We start from the raw sequence: 14,948 nt of genomic DNA, 5'->3' as shown, positions 1-14,948 counted from the left end.
TGTTTTAATACCAGATGAAAAATCTGTTAGTAATAAAAATACACATGGAGAAGAAGCAAGCACATGAACATTTGATTGGCCACAAGCAAACTTTAAAATATAAGCTGTGCCTCCATTACACACTTTATTACATAATATGGAAGAAATTTCAAAAGTGAGGGAATTAATTACAATTTATTTGAATTGTTTTTTAAAATTAGGAAATCAAACTATTCCTGCTCAGGATAAGACTTCCTTAAGTGACAAGGCTTCTATTTGCCAGTGGACTGTTTGAAGCCTGATGGAGGGTTGACCTTTAACGAGCTGGTGGGATAAAGTATATTTTATGCATTTATAATAACTTTTGGAGGGTGGGGAAAAATAGGCACTTCTTTTTAAAGATTGCAAGCCACTTCAGTTTTACATCTTCAGTCCCTTTATTCTGCCTCTCTGTTCTTTTAAAGCACTTGAATTGACAACAGGCTCAATAAATCCTATCACCATCACAGAACCAAATGGATGCGTGCAGGGAATTTAGTGTTCATACATATTCAATGGCATGATATATTTCAAGCAGGTACAGCTTTAGAAAAAAGTCAGATGCAAAGGGAAGTTCAGCACACAGTAATCTTTGTGCTTCAGAGAGGTAATAACCATTGCCTTGGAATCTATTCGCTATGTTTTTACCCTTATATGATGTACAGTTTTAAATAAAATCCACAGAGTAAGGCAGACATACAAAACAAACATGAAATCTTGTTTCTTATCTTGTTCAATAAGGAACACAGCAATTTAATTTGTTTTCTTTCATATAAAGAATTGATAAAAAATCAATACCTTGACATTCAATCGAAGTTATAAAACATAGATCAGAGGCATCCAATCTTAGAACTTTAAGATTTGCATTGAAAGCCACCAAGATGTCAAGTCAATATTTGGAAAAACTAGAGTACGGTATATAGATTCAAGTTATGTATTGCTGACACATGTAAGCATTCCTTATAATGCATGTTAAGTATTATTTATTTACTTTGTTCTTATTTCTAAGTAGCTTGGCTAATCCTCTTGATGTAAGAGGTGAATACTATTCATCCATACTTTGCAGTTCATTGGTGGAATTAGAATCTTTCAAATTTCTAAAGTAATAAGTGTACTTATTGGCTACAAAGATAAAGCATTTTAGCCATATATTTAGCTAAGTATTAAGATTAACCTCAAATTAAACTACACATTATTTTTTCTTCAAGAAATTTCTCTATATTAAAATTACAGAGCATCCTTTCCAGATCTACTACAGATTTTAAATTTTGGCTTAATACTCTATGTTCTTCTATTCTACTTTACTGTGATATTTTAATTCAGGCATACTGAATATATTAAAATATATTTCTGATATGGGGGGAATTATATCGTAATAATGATCTGCAGAAAAATGTGGAAATGAATGAGAAACAATATATTTTGCAAACAAACTAAAATATGATTTGAAACCTCAATTTCTTAATAATCAAATAGTATTAATATTGTAATGCACACTAACATTGTACCATTTGGGGGAACGTAACTATGTTATTGAAAAAGTCTACACTGAGTACCTAAAAGGACTAAAAATGGAATTCTGGAGAATTATAACAGGAATTATTTTCAGAAATGTTCTACTCTAAATAAAATAAATTAGAATATTTTCATCCTAAACAAGATTTTGTTTTGTTCTTACTCAAACTTGTTTCTCCTAGAACATAAAATTTACAAGTTCAGAACATGTACTTCAATACATAAATCCCTTTGAAAAAGAAGTGTTTATGCCTGCCTCACTTTAGCATAGATTATTTGGAATAAAGCCAATTGCAGTCTTAATGACATTTTAAAAATGGACATTAAATTAAGACTGCTCATAAAATTAAAATAAGTGTTTGCGTTGTAGTGCTGTCTTTTTTCTTGTTCAGACTTGCTGTCTCTGTTAATTTCTAACCTCCAAATTTAGAGGACAATGCAAAATAATATTGTGATGTATAAAGTTGCCATCTTTCCCAGACTTCCTGATAATTTTCAATTTTCTCCTGATAATAGAATAATAGAGTTGGAAGAAACCTTGGAGGTCTTCTAGTCCAACCCCTACTCAACCCCAACTCCTACTCAGGAACGCCTATGACATTTCAGACAAATGATGGTCCAATTTCTTCTTAAAAACCTCCAGTTTTGGAGCACCCACAACTTCTAGAGGCAAGTCATTCCAGTTAAATAGTTGTCTTTTCATATAGAGAATTGAAGTGCTGGAAGAAACTTAGGTTACATCTTTTTCTGCCTTTTATCCATTAAAGGAGAGATATAAAATATGTGGGTCCTGATATTTCTTTTCTTCTCACAGACCCCTCTCAAACAAGTAAAACCTCCTCTTTTTTTGTAGCTTGGACCAAATTTCTTCAGTTAAGAAAATTAACTGAAGCCTCATGTTCTTGTTTACCTTGTTCCCAGATTACTGCAATTCATTCTACATCAGGATGTCCTTGAAGATCACACAAAAACTTGAACTGGCATACACTGCAGATGCCCATGTTCTTTTTAGAGAATTGTGGTATTCTCATATAACACTGTTGCTATGGGAGCTGCTTTGATTACTAGTCAGTGTGCAAGTGCATTTCAAGATTGTTAATTCTAAAATCTTATGTAGTTTTGGAACTGGATATATTAGATACAACCTATCCCAAGCTGTATCCCTAAAATTTATCCACCCAACCTGGATAAATAGGGATGCCTACAAATATTACCTAGGCACTGGAAGAAACACCAAGGTGAGCCATTCTTGGTGATTGCTTATCTCTTTTGTGCAAGAAGGTCCCCTTTATTGTGGCCTTCCAGAGAAGAATTAAAGCCATTTTTCCATAAGGCTTTTGATGATTAAGCAGCCGGAAGAGGATCTGTGCCATTTATTCTATTTTTTTTTAAAGGGAATATTATTGCATTGTACTTTGTATACTGTCCAGTATTGATCAAGTGGGGAAGCTTATGAATGAATGAAAATATGAATGAATCAGTAAGTAAATGGTTGTTTTATGACTTCCATTTTACCTGTTATAAGTGCTGAAAGAGCTTTTCCCCTATCCATTTTTGGAGTAGAGAATTTGATATGTTAACAAAGCAGAGAGCAACCATCAAGCCTACAGAAGAAGCACCTAGTTGTGCATTTAAGCCACAAGACACTTTTTAAGTGTTGGAAGACACATCTCTAATACCATCTTTTTTAGGAAGTGGGAAATTTTCAGGTGATGACTATTAAGACTCTACTTTAAGGTATTATATCATACTCAAATAATCCATTTATCCTATTCTATGAGCGTTGTATTTTCTTATGTCCTACTGAAACCTATGAATAATTAAAAATTGTGAGGCAAAAATTATAGTTACAGTCAACAAGCTAATGTTGTCAAGTGTCATACATCAAAACAACACCATTACAGACCTTAAATTTCCTGAATTAAAATATCCAAACTCAGTCTGGCTTCTGGACTCTCTGACCATGTTCACATGATACACAAACAACACTGAGGTTTATTTTTAAAAAAAGTTCATGCAAAGTTCAAATAGTACACTAAGACACAGTCCCATTTTAGTGGTGACTAGAAGACCTCCAAGATCCCTTCGAATGCTATTATTTTATTATTCTGTTCTCTTATTCTGTTATCATTTTTATACATATATTTCTATAAACAATCCCCAAGAAAACAAGAAGAGTTGTTAACTATTTTTGTATGTACACTTTATGAACTCAGAAAGAAAATATTAGTTGCATTTGTGATTAATCAAATCACTTGGCTTTTTCTATAACTTAAAAAATTAAGTATAAAAGACAGCATAGTGAAAGTTATTTTTAAACCTTATTTTTGTAGAACTAAAGCAATTAAGAAAGAAGACTATTTTTCTTTCCAGCAGTACTGAATTGAGAACTATTCTGAGCTCAGTTTTCAAAGCAGAGGTTGGATACTGATAAATAGACATTTCAATACCTGGAGGCAGCAGAAGAGAAAAGAAAGAACTGGAGAAAATCATAAAATATGAAGACCTGCAGATAGAAGTAGAACCACTGTGGCAAAAGAAAGCAAAGATAATACCAACAATAACTAATGCCCTGGATGCAATTCCAGAACCTCTGAAGCACCATTTCAACACCACTGACATCACCAAAATCACCACCAGTCAATTATAAAAGGCAGCTTTACTTACATCCTGAGATGGTACCTTTCATATTATTAAACCACACCAGCCTCTCTCAGGTCCTTGGCAAGTACTTGATATATGGATAGAAATACCAAACCCAGTCTGAACATCTGGCTGACTATGTAATAAACCATAGTAATACCAGAATGGGAAGACAGTGAGAAGAGATATAAATATATTGATCAGCAATTCCTGAAGGACATAAAACAGCAGGTTTTTAAAAATTGCTCAAGAAAAGAAGAATATATTGTACCCATCTTTACACACAGTTCAAACGTGTTACAGGACAGTTTTATAGGACCAGATCAAGGGAGTATAGAAAAGGGAGACAAAAGACTGCAATAGGTATTGGTTTAAGCAAACTAAAAAGTATAATAGACTATTCTGATAATTCACAAATTTGCTAAAGGCTGATAGCAGTATAATGTACATGTCAGAAAACTAAACCTTTCCTAGGGGGACAAAATAGAGTACCAAAAGCATCATGAAATAATAAGGAGAAATTGTGTCCTGTCAGTGTTTCACTGAACAGACCAGTAGATTGTCTTACTTCTCATTATTTGTTATTATATAGTACTTTGAATTAATTGGACAATTAAAACAACAATAAAATATAAAATAGATACAATTAAATAAATAGAAACAGGGTAAAATAAATATGATCTGAGACAAGGTAATGCCAAATTAGCATGTAATTCATGTAATGGATTGTACACTGAAAAGCCTTCTTTGTTTTCAGCCATAAACTGTACCTGTGTCTATGGGAATCAAAAGATCTGACAGCTTGGACAGAAGTTTATAGGAAAGAATCCTTTGGGTTCCTTTACCTCTTAACTGTGAAGAGCTTTCAAACTTGTCCGCAAATGGGCTATGAGTTACTAAAATAGTCAACATATAATTATGTAATTTGGTCTTTTCACAACCAATTTCACATATAATATGGATAAGCAAGTGATAGAGAAAAAGTAAGGAAAAGGTGGATTTACAAGATAAATGAAGTGTATAGTCCCCTATCACATGCCAAATTATTTTATAAATTATGGAGAAGCACCCAAAAGACTTAATTCATTCAAGGAAATGGATATGAGGATTATAGTAATTTACAATACTTGAAAATTATCCATAATAAACTGAACAATAATGAAACTAATCACCTAAGAAGTGAGACATAAGTATTTAGAAAAAAAATCAGCTCATTTTAGCTTTTACTATTTCTCTGTGTGTTTTATTACACATATTCGAAACTTAAATACTCTTTTTCTTTCATATTATATATAGTAGTAGGCACTTGACAGTGAACATGAAATTGATCACCAAGGATCAAACTTAAAATACAATATAGTAATATTACACACACAATTTTTTTTAGGGAGCGTACCTTCCAGTCCGTTTTTAACCCTTAACAACTACCTGGAGCAGTTCTTGCAGTTTTCTTGGCAAACATTTTCAGAAGTGGTTTTCCATTGACTCTAGGTTGGTTATAAAAAAACATAAAAACAATAATCCCCCAGCCCCCTGATGACAACAAGCCATCAAACAAGCCACTTGATGGGCTCCATTCCGAGTTTCCCAGGTCCATTGGCAAAACCAGGCCTTGCATGTTAGAGTAGGGGCCAATCTAATCTCCTTGGTGATGAAGGGGAGGGAGCCACCACAGAGAAGACATTTCTTCTAGATCCTGCCAGATATATTTCATTAGGCAGAGTTAGATACAGTTTCTACCCAGATGGGTCATACACAAAACCATCTTTCTGCACACAAGTATACAGAACTGTTTCTGAAGCAGGCACTCCTTGGTATTAACAATTTGTAAAAATGTTTTTTGTTTTCTGTTTAAGTGAACAAGGCTAGCTTTCCTTAAGTCCTACACTTACAAAGGGTGACATATATCAAAAGATATCAATCTTAAAAGAGTTTCATATTTTCTATAGTGATCTGTTCTTCACAAAGTAAAAAAAAACTCTCAGGAAATATAGTAGAGGCAGACTGATAGCTGTAAAAAAAAGTAGAAAAGTAGAAAACATCCTTCATCCCACTCTCTCTGCTTTCTAATACCTCAGCTAACCAAGACTAATTGTTTTTGACATATTAATTATAACCTCAGCAAAAAAGTTGGGCTGGATTCCTGAGCACTGAAATTCGTCATTTTCTTATTTGCTAATTACTGCAAGTGACTTCAAATCAAAATGATAATTTACAATGGTAACAATAGCAATTACCTATATGTAAATTTACAGTGCTCAAAAAAATAAAGGGAACACAAAAATAAGACATCCTAGATCTGAATGAATGAAATATTCTTATTAAATACTTTGTTCATTACATAGTTGAATGTGTTGACAACAAAATCACACAAAAATTATCAATTGGAATCAAATTTAGCAACCCATGGAGGTCTGGATTTGGAGTTACACTTAAAATTATGACCTCCCTACATCGCCTGGGCATGCTCCTGATGAGGTGGCAGATGGTCTCCTCAGGCATCTCCTCCCCTGGACTAAAGCATCCCCCAACTCCTGGACAGTCTGTGGTGCAATGTGGCGTTGGTGGATGGAGCGAGACATGATTTCCCAGATGTGCTAAGTTGGATTCAGGTCTGGGGAACAGGCGGGCCAGTCCATAGCATCTTGCAGGAACTGCCGACAAACTCCGGCCACATGAGGTCTAGCATTGTCTTGCATTAGGAGGAACTCAGGGCCAACTGCACCAGAATATGGTCTCACAAGGGGTCTGAGGATCTCATCTCGGTACCTAATGGCAGTCAGGCTACCACATGGAGGGCTGTGTGACCCCTAAAGAAATGCCACCCCACACCATTACTGACCCACTGCCAAACCGGTCATGCTGGAGGATGTTGCAGGCAGTAGAACATTCTCCACAGCATCTCCAGATCCTGTCACATCTGTCACATGTGCTCAGTGTGAACCTGCTTTCATCTGTGAAGAGCACATTGTGGCAGTGGTGAATTTGCCAATCTTGGTGTTCTCTGGCAAATGCCAAACGTCCTGCATGGTGTTGGGCTGTAAGCACAACCCACACCGGTGGATGTCAGGCCCTCATACCACCCTCATGGAGTCTGTTTCTGACCATTTGAGCAGCCACATGCACATTTGTGGCCTGATGGAGGTCATTTTGCAGGGCTCTGGCAGTGCTCCCCCTGTCACTCCTTGCACAAAGGTGGAGGCAGTGGTCCTGATGCTGGGTTGTTGCCCTCCTACGGCCTCCTCCATGTCTCCTGATGTACTGGCCTGTCTCCTGGTAGCGCCTCCATGCTCTGGACACTATGCTGACAGACACAGCAAACCTTCTTGTCACAGCTCGCATTGATGTGCCGTCCTGGATGAGCTGCACTACTTGAGCCACTTGTGTGGGTTGTAGACTCCATCTCATGCTACCACTAGAGTGAAAGCACCGCCAGCATTCAAAAGTGACCAAACCATCAGCCAGAAAGCATAGGAACTGAGAAGTGGTCTGTGGTCGCCACCTGCAGAACCACTCCTTTATTGGGGATGTCTTGCTAACTGCCCATGCTTTCCACCTGTTGTCTATTCCATTTGCACAACAGCATGTGAAATTGATTGTCAGTCAGTGTTGCTACCTAAGTGGACAGTTTGATTTCACAGAAGTGTGATTGACTTGGAGTTACATTGTGTTGTTTAAGTGTTCCCTTTATTTTTTTGAGCAGTGTATATTGCATTTCAGCAATTTCAAATGAGTCTTTGTACTTTAATACCAATAATAAATAACAAAACAACACTATTGTTTTATGGGATATAAGTTATAATTTATAGGTATGGGATAAATTTCAGTTGCAGCAGTTATTTAGAATGTACCTATCAAAGGATTGGGTATTTTAAAATCACTTAGTAAATATATTATATTTTTGAAGTTCAAATTAAACAGCCAACTATCACTACAGTGCTGCTTTTCAACTGACTGAAAAGGTCAGCATCTCAAAAAGCCTATATGTCCTAATGATTCGCATCATAACTTTTCTGAAGTTGTGACTCTTAAGTGTCAATCACCATCAATTTGGTATCAGATTTATGGATGGAAATCCTTACTGACAATTGTAGCAACTAGGCATGGCATATGAGACCATAATGGTCACTGAACAGTTTGTATGGATATAGCCAACTGTATACAAACAAAATAACTGAGGAACATAGGCAATGATAAAACAGCATTCATACTATCTGGATTGGATTCAGATTGATTTGCTTTATGTTCATAAATCGAATTGAGCCATGGGTTTTTGTTTTTTGAATAAGCTTATTTTGCACAATATGTTAAACCATACAGTATGGTTTACAAAAATAGTAGCTAGTTTTCATAGATCAATATTAACACTAAAAGCAAGTAACTCAACATTATGACTTGCTGCATTATGTGCCCAGAGCAGATTATTGTTATCAGTGGGATTTAAGTAAGTAATTACTCATTTAACTCCTACTCAGTTCATCGGCTTGCTCTGAATTTGACTAAAAATCAGTTTGATTGTATATCCAGATTGAACCTTTACAAAGTTAACTGATATAAATATACAGGTAAAACATGTACAATAAAGAGTACAATAAAGAGAGATGAAGCTAGATATGGCTATGGCTTCAGTGGATAAAAACAATGGGAAGAAGAATTATTGACGTAAGAAACAGTGAGTGGGAAATGAGAGATGGAAGAGCACAAATGAATATTTTTTTCCCCTGTTGCCCATCCAAATCTTCAAAATGTCTGGGATACTAGGAATGCTTGACAAAAAATATAGTTGCCAGATTGTTTGCCAAATCGGACTAGCAGTGTTTCTGCAAAGTCCAAGTGCTAAACTTCCCATTCAACCCTGACTGAAAGACATATTAGTGAGCTTGCTGAGATGACATAGAGGTTTTGCTTAGACTGTTCACTGAAAACTGAGTAATAACATCTTCTGACAATAACCTTGAAAATAAGCAAAGCTTTTATTTTCTAATTACTTAATATGCTGCCTCAATACACATTAATAATTTAACCATCAAACTCTTCACTATGTTCCTGTGATCATCTGCATTAGAATAGTCTGGAAGAGGTTCCAAGGACTCACTCCACATTCTGTATTTAAGAACATGCTTGCTCTGAGGTTTGGGTGTTTCTTGTAGTGAAGGCCATGTCCCAAAAGGCCATTTCCTGGGCACTTGACCATCTTGGTGATGATGCAATATCTCTATGGCAACCAGAGTTTACTGAACCTTCTAGCTGCACAGAGATAAGAAGAAAGAGTCATTTGATAACCCACAAAGTTCCAGAAACATCAGAGCTAGCTGAGCATATATATGCATTTTAATAAATCCATTAACAAATGAAGCATAAATTTACCCTATTCAAGCCAGATAATTTTTGCAAGGGAATTAGTTCAAATGGTAAAATACTTCCTTAAGATTTAGAAAGGATCAAATCATACATTCTCCAACAAAGTCTAATTCAGTAGTATAACATTTACAGAAGATGCTGGATACAATTCTCAGTATAGAAAAAGAATTAATGGGGGAAAACAACCTGTGGATATATAAAAAATCTCTTCTTTATTTTCCTTCAGATGTTGTTGATGATGATGATGGTGATGATGACAGAATAACAGAAGAGACTTTGGAGACTCTGCTGTAGCAAGAGACCCTATACCATTTCAGACAAATAGCTGTCCAGTTTCTTCTTAAAAACCTCCAGTCTTTGACCACCCATAATTGATGGTGATGATTGATTATGATAATGATGATTTTATATTCATATACTAGTCTTCTTCCAAATGCAGCCTTGATAATATCCAAGTGAATATGAAGCTAGTAAATGCTGTTAAATTAATTGTAAATTTTAGGAGCCAAATTTCACTGAAAAACATCTTCAGTGGAAACATGCTATTCTGCCTGTAGTTCCCAAAACACGCTTTAATGGTTTAATATAAAAGCTTTATCACTGTGCCTAAAATAGCTCCTTTCCCAATCTCCTTTAGGAGTGTGGTTTTTGACATGTCACATGGTCTTGAGTCAAAGCAAACATATTCCCCTGTTTCAGAGAAATGGGTTTATATGCAGTAGAGACAGTGCATCATTTCTTTTAGGTCATCCCTCCATTTCAGTAACTCTAATGACCTAACTGCAGGTTATTTTTGTATTCAGTAGTGCAGCTCAGGCTGAAGTCTGTAGCTTCATTTTTTATATATTTGAAAATATTTTATAGTCAGGGCTTGGCCTAATGATATATTACTTGGTTACAATATTTTATAGTCAGGGCTTGGCCTACTGACATATTACATGGTTACAATACTTATCATTCCACCACCACCACCACCACCTTTTTTTTTTTAGAAAAACAAATGCGACTAATGATATTTTTCTACAATAAAATAGGAATTAGTCCCAAGTTACTGGAGTGCTTTGCAGCTGAAGCAATATATTGATTTTTCTAAATGGGATACGTATAAGATCAATTACCATGGAGTTTATCTTCTGTCAGACTGTCCCATTATCAGATTGTCAGCAACCATTTTGGAAGGGTTGGAACAGACAATACCACTCTCCACTCACCCTTTGTGAACTCATTCTCTGGATACTTTTCCTGCTCCACACTCAAAGCAGACTTTTATTTCTGTCTGTTCAAACACTGCTGATTTGCCTGCTGTGCTTAATTTTCTTCTAAGCCAGCTCCCGTATTCACTTGGCTAGAAATAAAATAACCTCCTCGATGCATTCAAAAGCTGCCAGATTGGACTTCTGGTTTGCAGGGCTTCAGCGGCAGGCAGGAATCCGCAATTGTGTGCGGTTTCTGCCTGGGCTCACCGCTGGAGCGTCTCGAGCCAGTTTGGCTTCGGGGCTAAGCCACCCCGTAGAGGTGGCGAAGAGGGGGGAGATCCCAGCAGGGTCGAGGAAAGCCGCATCTTTCCTCCCCAGCTGGCTAAACTCCCTTTCCCGAAGGCGAACGAGCAGCGGTCAGAAATGGCCGTCTCAAAGAAGCACTCATCTGGAAAAGAAAGTGCAGGAGGAAGTTAAGAAGTGAAAGTTTTGGCTGACTGGGATAAGAAGCAACAATCAAGGTATCCTGGAATTTAAATTTTAAAAAGATACATTGCTCCCAAAAAAGATTCGGAAACAGCGAATGAAAGTGAAAAGGGAAAGGTTTTTTTCTTTCACTCTTCTTCCTTACATTGACAGCGAACAGAGATGAATGAGAAATCGGAAAAACCCGCTTTGGCATCAAGAGGTAATTAAACTGGATAATTAAATGTCAAGAGGAGAATAAGGATTTCTGAACATTAAAAAAAAAATTTTTTTTTGTTGTAAGTGGGAAGGGAGAGGAAAAGAATAAGAGTAGGATTTGGAAGGAGGAGACTGCCTGGAATTTAAAAGAATTTGATTAAATTCTAACAAGACTTCTAAAAGATACATCTTAACTGGAACTTTGTAATTAATAGTAACCCCAGGAAGAGAACGTGATAAAAATAAGAAAGTGTTAAAAGAAACAGCTTGGGTGTATTTGAATTGCTTGGTGACTTTGGGATTTTTGGAAATTATATTTGAATGACTAAAAACACTTGGGTGGTTGTTTGAAATTTTTTTTACAATGGCATCACTTGTGGATGAACTGAAAATGGAATTTAAAAAATATAAAGAAGAGGAACAAGAAGGGAAGGGCTCTCTTGGCTCCGTTTTTCAATTCTTAGAAATAGTGATTTGTACCTATGACAAACTACAAGAAAAGACCATGCAACAAGAAGATTAGGACAAAGAAGAAGCCATCTTTGACGAACAAGTAACTTTACTTAGGGAAGAAGGGGGAAAGGGGGGAAAGAGAATGGAGACTTTAAGACCTAAAAAAACAACCAAAAAAGGGAAAAATAAGGTGAAAAGTGGATAGAATGTTAGAAAGCAACAGAAAAAGGGAACACAGAAGAGGGAAATGGAGGTAGAGAGACAAGGGGGTAAAAAGGGCAGAGAGAAGAAGCAAGGGAGGAAGGAAGGGAAGAGAAGCTACAAAGGTGTTGAGCAAGATGTAAAGAAACAGGACTTATTTAGAGATAATGGGTAAAAATTTAACTGAAAAAGTGATTCTGCAAAGGTACATGAGATTGTATTGTTATATTTGTATTAGAAATTATGTTAGAAAATTGGAAACAACATATAATTAAAAAGTGGGATAAAATACTCAGTGTAACAGTGAAACTTCTGTGAACAAAATAAATGAAATGAAATAAATGAGAGAATTGAACTAGGAAGGAATGGGAACACTTTAATGATATAATGTTTTAAAATATGAGTGAGGTGGGGGGAAGCAACTATGGAAAGTTTATAAGTGCTCCCATAGAAGTATGATATTTATTTGAAAAGTAATGTGTAAAATGTTTAAGATTTAAATGAATATTCATATTAATTGGCAGGGATTGTTGTTTTAATTATATTTTTTTTATAATTTTTTCTCTTTTTAAAATATAGTGTGTAACTTTAGAATGTACTAAGCAGAATCCGAATGGAAGTTATGTATTATATTGTGTTATAAATTTAGGGGAAAGATATAAAGGCGTCATACTCCAATCAGTGATTACAGGAGAAATTTTGTTTAATGAGAAAAGATAATAGACAGCTGGAAACAGGACAGACAAAGAATATAAGTATAATGATCTGAATTGAGATGAAATAAATAAAATAAAATTAAGAAAGTTAAAAGAGGGGAGAAGCTATATAGAAAATGTAGAATGGTAATAAGATATGGAATAGTATATAAAATGAACATGAATTTGAATTTGTGTCTGTACGAAGAGGTGTAACCCAGGATCAAGCTGCTTTCAAAAAAGATGTTTTATGTTTTGTTTGTTTATGTTTGTTTTTAAAAATCAATAAAAAAATTATATATATAAAAAAGCTGCCAGATTATTATTATTATTATTGTTGTTGTTGTTGTTGTCGTTGTTGTTAGTCACACAGTCAGCCAGATGTTTAGATTGGATTTGGCATTTTTACCCACCTATTGAGTCTTTCCCAAAGACCTGGGATAGGTGAATGTTGCTTGGTGATGTTAGATGTATTGTCGCATTATGTAAGATGTTCCGTTGTTTTGCAATTGACTGATGGTGATTTTGTCAATGCTGATAGTGTTCAAATGTTTTGATACAGTATTGAACCCAAGGCAGCTAGTACTATTAGTACTACCTTTGCTTTCTTTTTCCATAGCCTTTCTACTTCTATTTGTAGGGTTTTGCATGTTGTGATTTTCTTCATTCTCTTCAATTTTGATGACTCCAGGTACTGGTTGTGTCCATTTTCCAAACTTTTTTGTGTTTCTCATTGACAACTGTTAAGTTTGGAGTGTTATGTGGTAGCTGCTTGTATTTAAATTCTGAAGTCCTACAACAGTTTAGCTTCTTCATTTTGTATTACTTTGTATATTTTGTGGTCCTGCTCGATCTTACTTGCAGACAAATGGTCTTTCTTGCAGATTTTTTAATGGATCTTTCTTGCTACTTTCTCATGCTGTTGTTTGTAGCCAGTCTGTGCGATCTTCTTACAGAAGCTATCTAGGTGGTCCAGTTTTTCAGCTTCTTTGCAGAGGCAGCATTTGTTTTCTGTTGCTTTCATCTCAACTCTGGCTCAATTCTTGGTGTCTTTCTTCAACTTTCTTGTTCTTAGCCATTGCCTGATTTTGTTACCTGCTTTGCCCGCTATTTTTGTTGTGTACTGAACATGTAACATTTTGCCTTGTCATTTCTCCTTTCTATTCTTCATTTGGCCTTTCTTGAAGGCCAGTTTAGACTTTACAATAAGTTTCCACAATATACTAGCTTCAATGCTGTCCTTCAGATATTCTTCATTGCCTTTTCTTCTTCAACCACTTGATGAACTTGCAACATTCTGTACCCATATATTTTCCTTGGTAAGTAGAATCATTGCTGCATAGATGGAGGACATGATTCACTGTCATTATTTTTTTTGGTCTTCCTATACATCGTTTTTAGTTCTGCTCAACTCCAAAAAAACAAACCTCATCTCTATCTGGACAATCTAGAAAAACATGATGATATTGTTTATAAAAACATTTTTATTTTGGTTGGATAAAAATATTCCAAATTATATGCAGAATCTCCATGGGCTGATGAGATTCTTCACTATGGACTGCTTTCTTTATGTGGAAATAATAGGGAAGTACAGAGGAATTACCCTTATTTCCTCTCATGTACTGTACAGCTTTTTAAAAATGTATGTAGTAGGCAATGAATTAAAGAATTCAGAGCCTGGGAATTTCTTATGTATTCCAAAACTCAATTGGTCCTATCACATGAAAAAAAAAATCAATTTCTGGTCCTTTGTTATTGCTAATCTATTTCAAATTGCCCAAAGATCTAATATACAAAACTCTTCATCCCCTGAACTCCCTAATTTTCCATTTCAACATCAGGGGCACTGTGACAAAGACGTACTCATTCCTTGACAGAGAAATTAGTAGAACAGCAACTCTGGAGTGGAAAGTTTTACAACACTGCCTTCAAGCGAATTTGTTTTGCTGCAATAAGCAGCTCTTGAGTTCAGGCACTGGCTGCAGCTTCAAAAATAATTTCAAGCACAATAACTCAAGGGAAAATTCTAATAAATGATGTAATAAAGAATCCTGCCATTTCAAAATGTTGACATTTCTTAAATACAAGAGTACAAAGTTGAACCTTAAAAATGCAGGACAGTCCCTTCCGGTTTGCCAGGCTTCGGCGGCAGCGGGGATTCGCGACTGTGCACGATCCCTGT

The 14,948-nt window shown here is 35.6% G+C and overlaps 1 protein-coding gene across 31 annotated transcripts in view; it reads right to left on the bottom strand.

Moving 5' to 3' along the window:
- The window catches only part of LOC148126078 (uncharacterized), a 217,123-nt gene that overhangs the window by 177,586 nt on the left and 24,589 nt on the right, over positions 1-14,948 (bottom strand). For 3 of the 31 annotated variants that reach the window (XR_015742783.1, XR_015742785.1, XR_015742776.1), the window contains one exon: positions 9,131-9,423. The exons of the other annotated variants lie outside the window; for them this stretch is intronic. The gene's annotated coding sequence lies outside the window, so the exon portion shown is untranslated. Of the gene's footprint in view, positions 1-9,130; positions 9,424-14,948 lie in introns of those variants that run through there. 31 annotated transcript variants of the gene reach the window in all.

This window comes from Pseudonaja textilis, chromosome 3 (assembly GCF_049901715.1).
Source record: "Pseudonaja textilis isolate UNSWEBS1 chromosome 3, rPseTex1.2, whole genome shotgun sequence".
Lineage (NCBI taxonomy): Eukaryota > Metazoa > Chordata > Lepidosauria > Squamata > Elapidae > Pseudonaja > Pseudonaja textilis.
The sequence above is the reverse complement of the archived record's forward strand: the minus strand, read 5'-3'. Positions and strand labels throughout refer to the sequence as shown.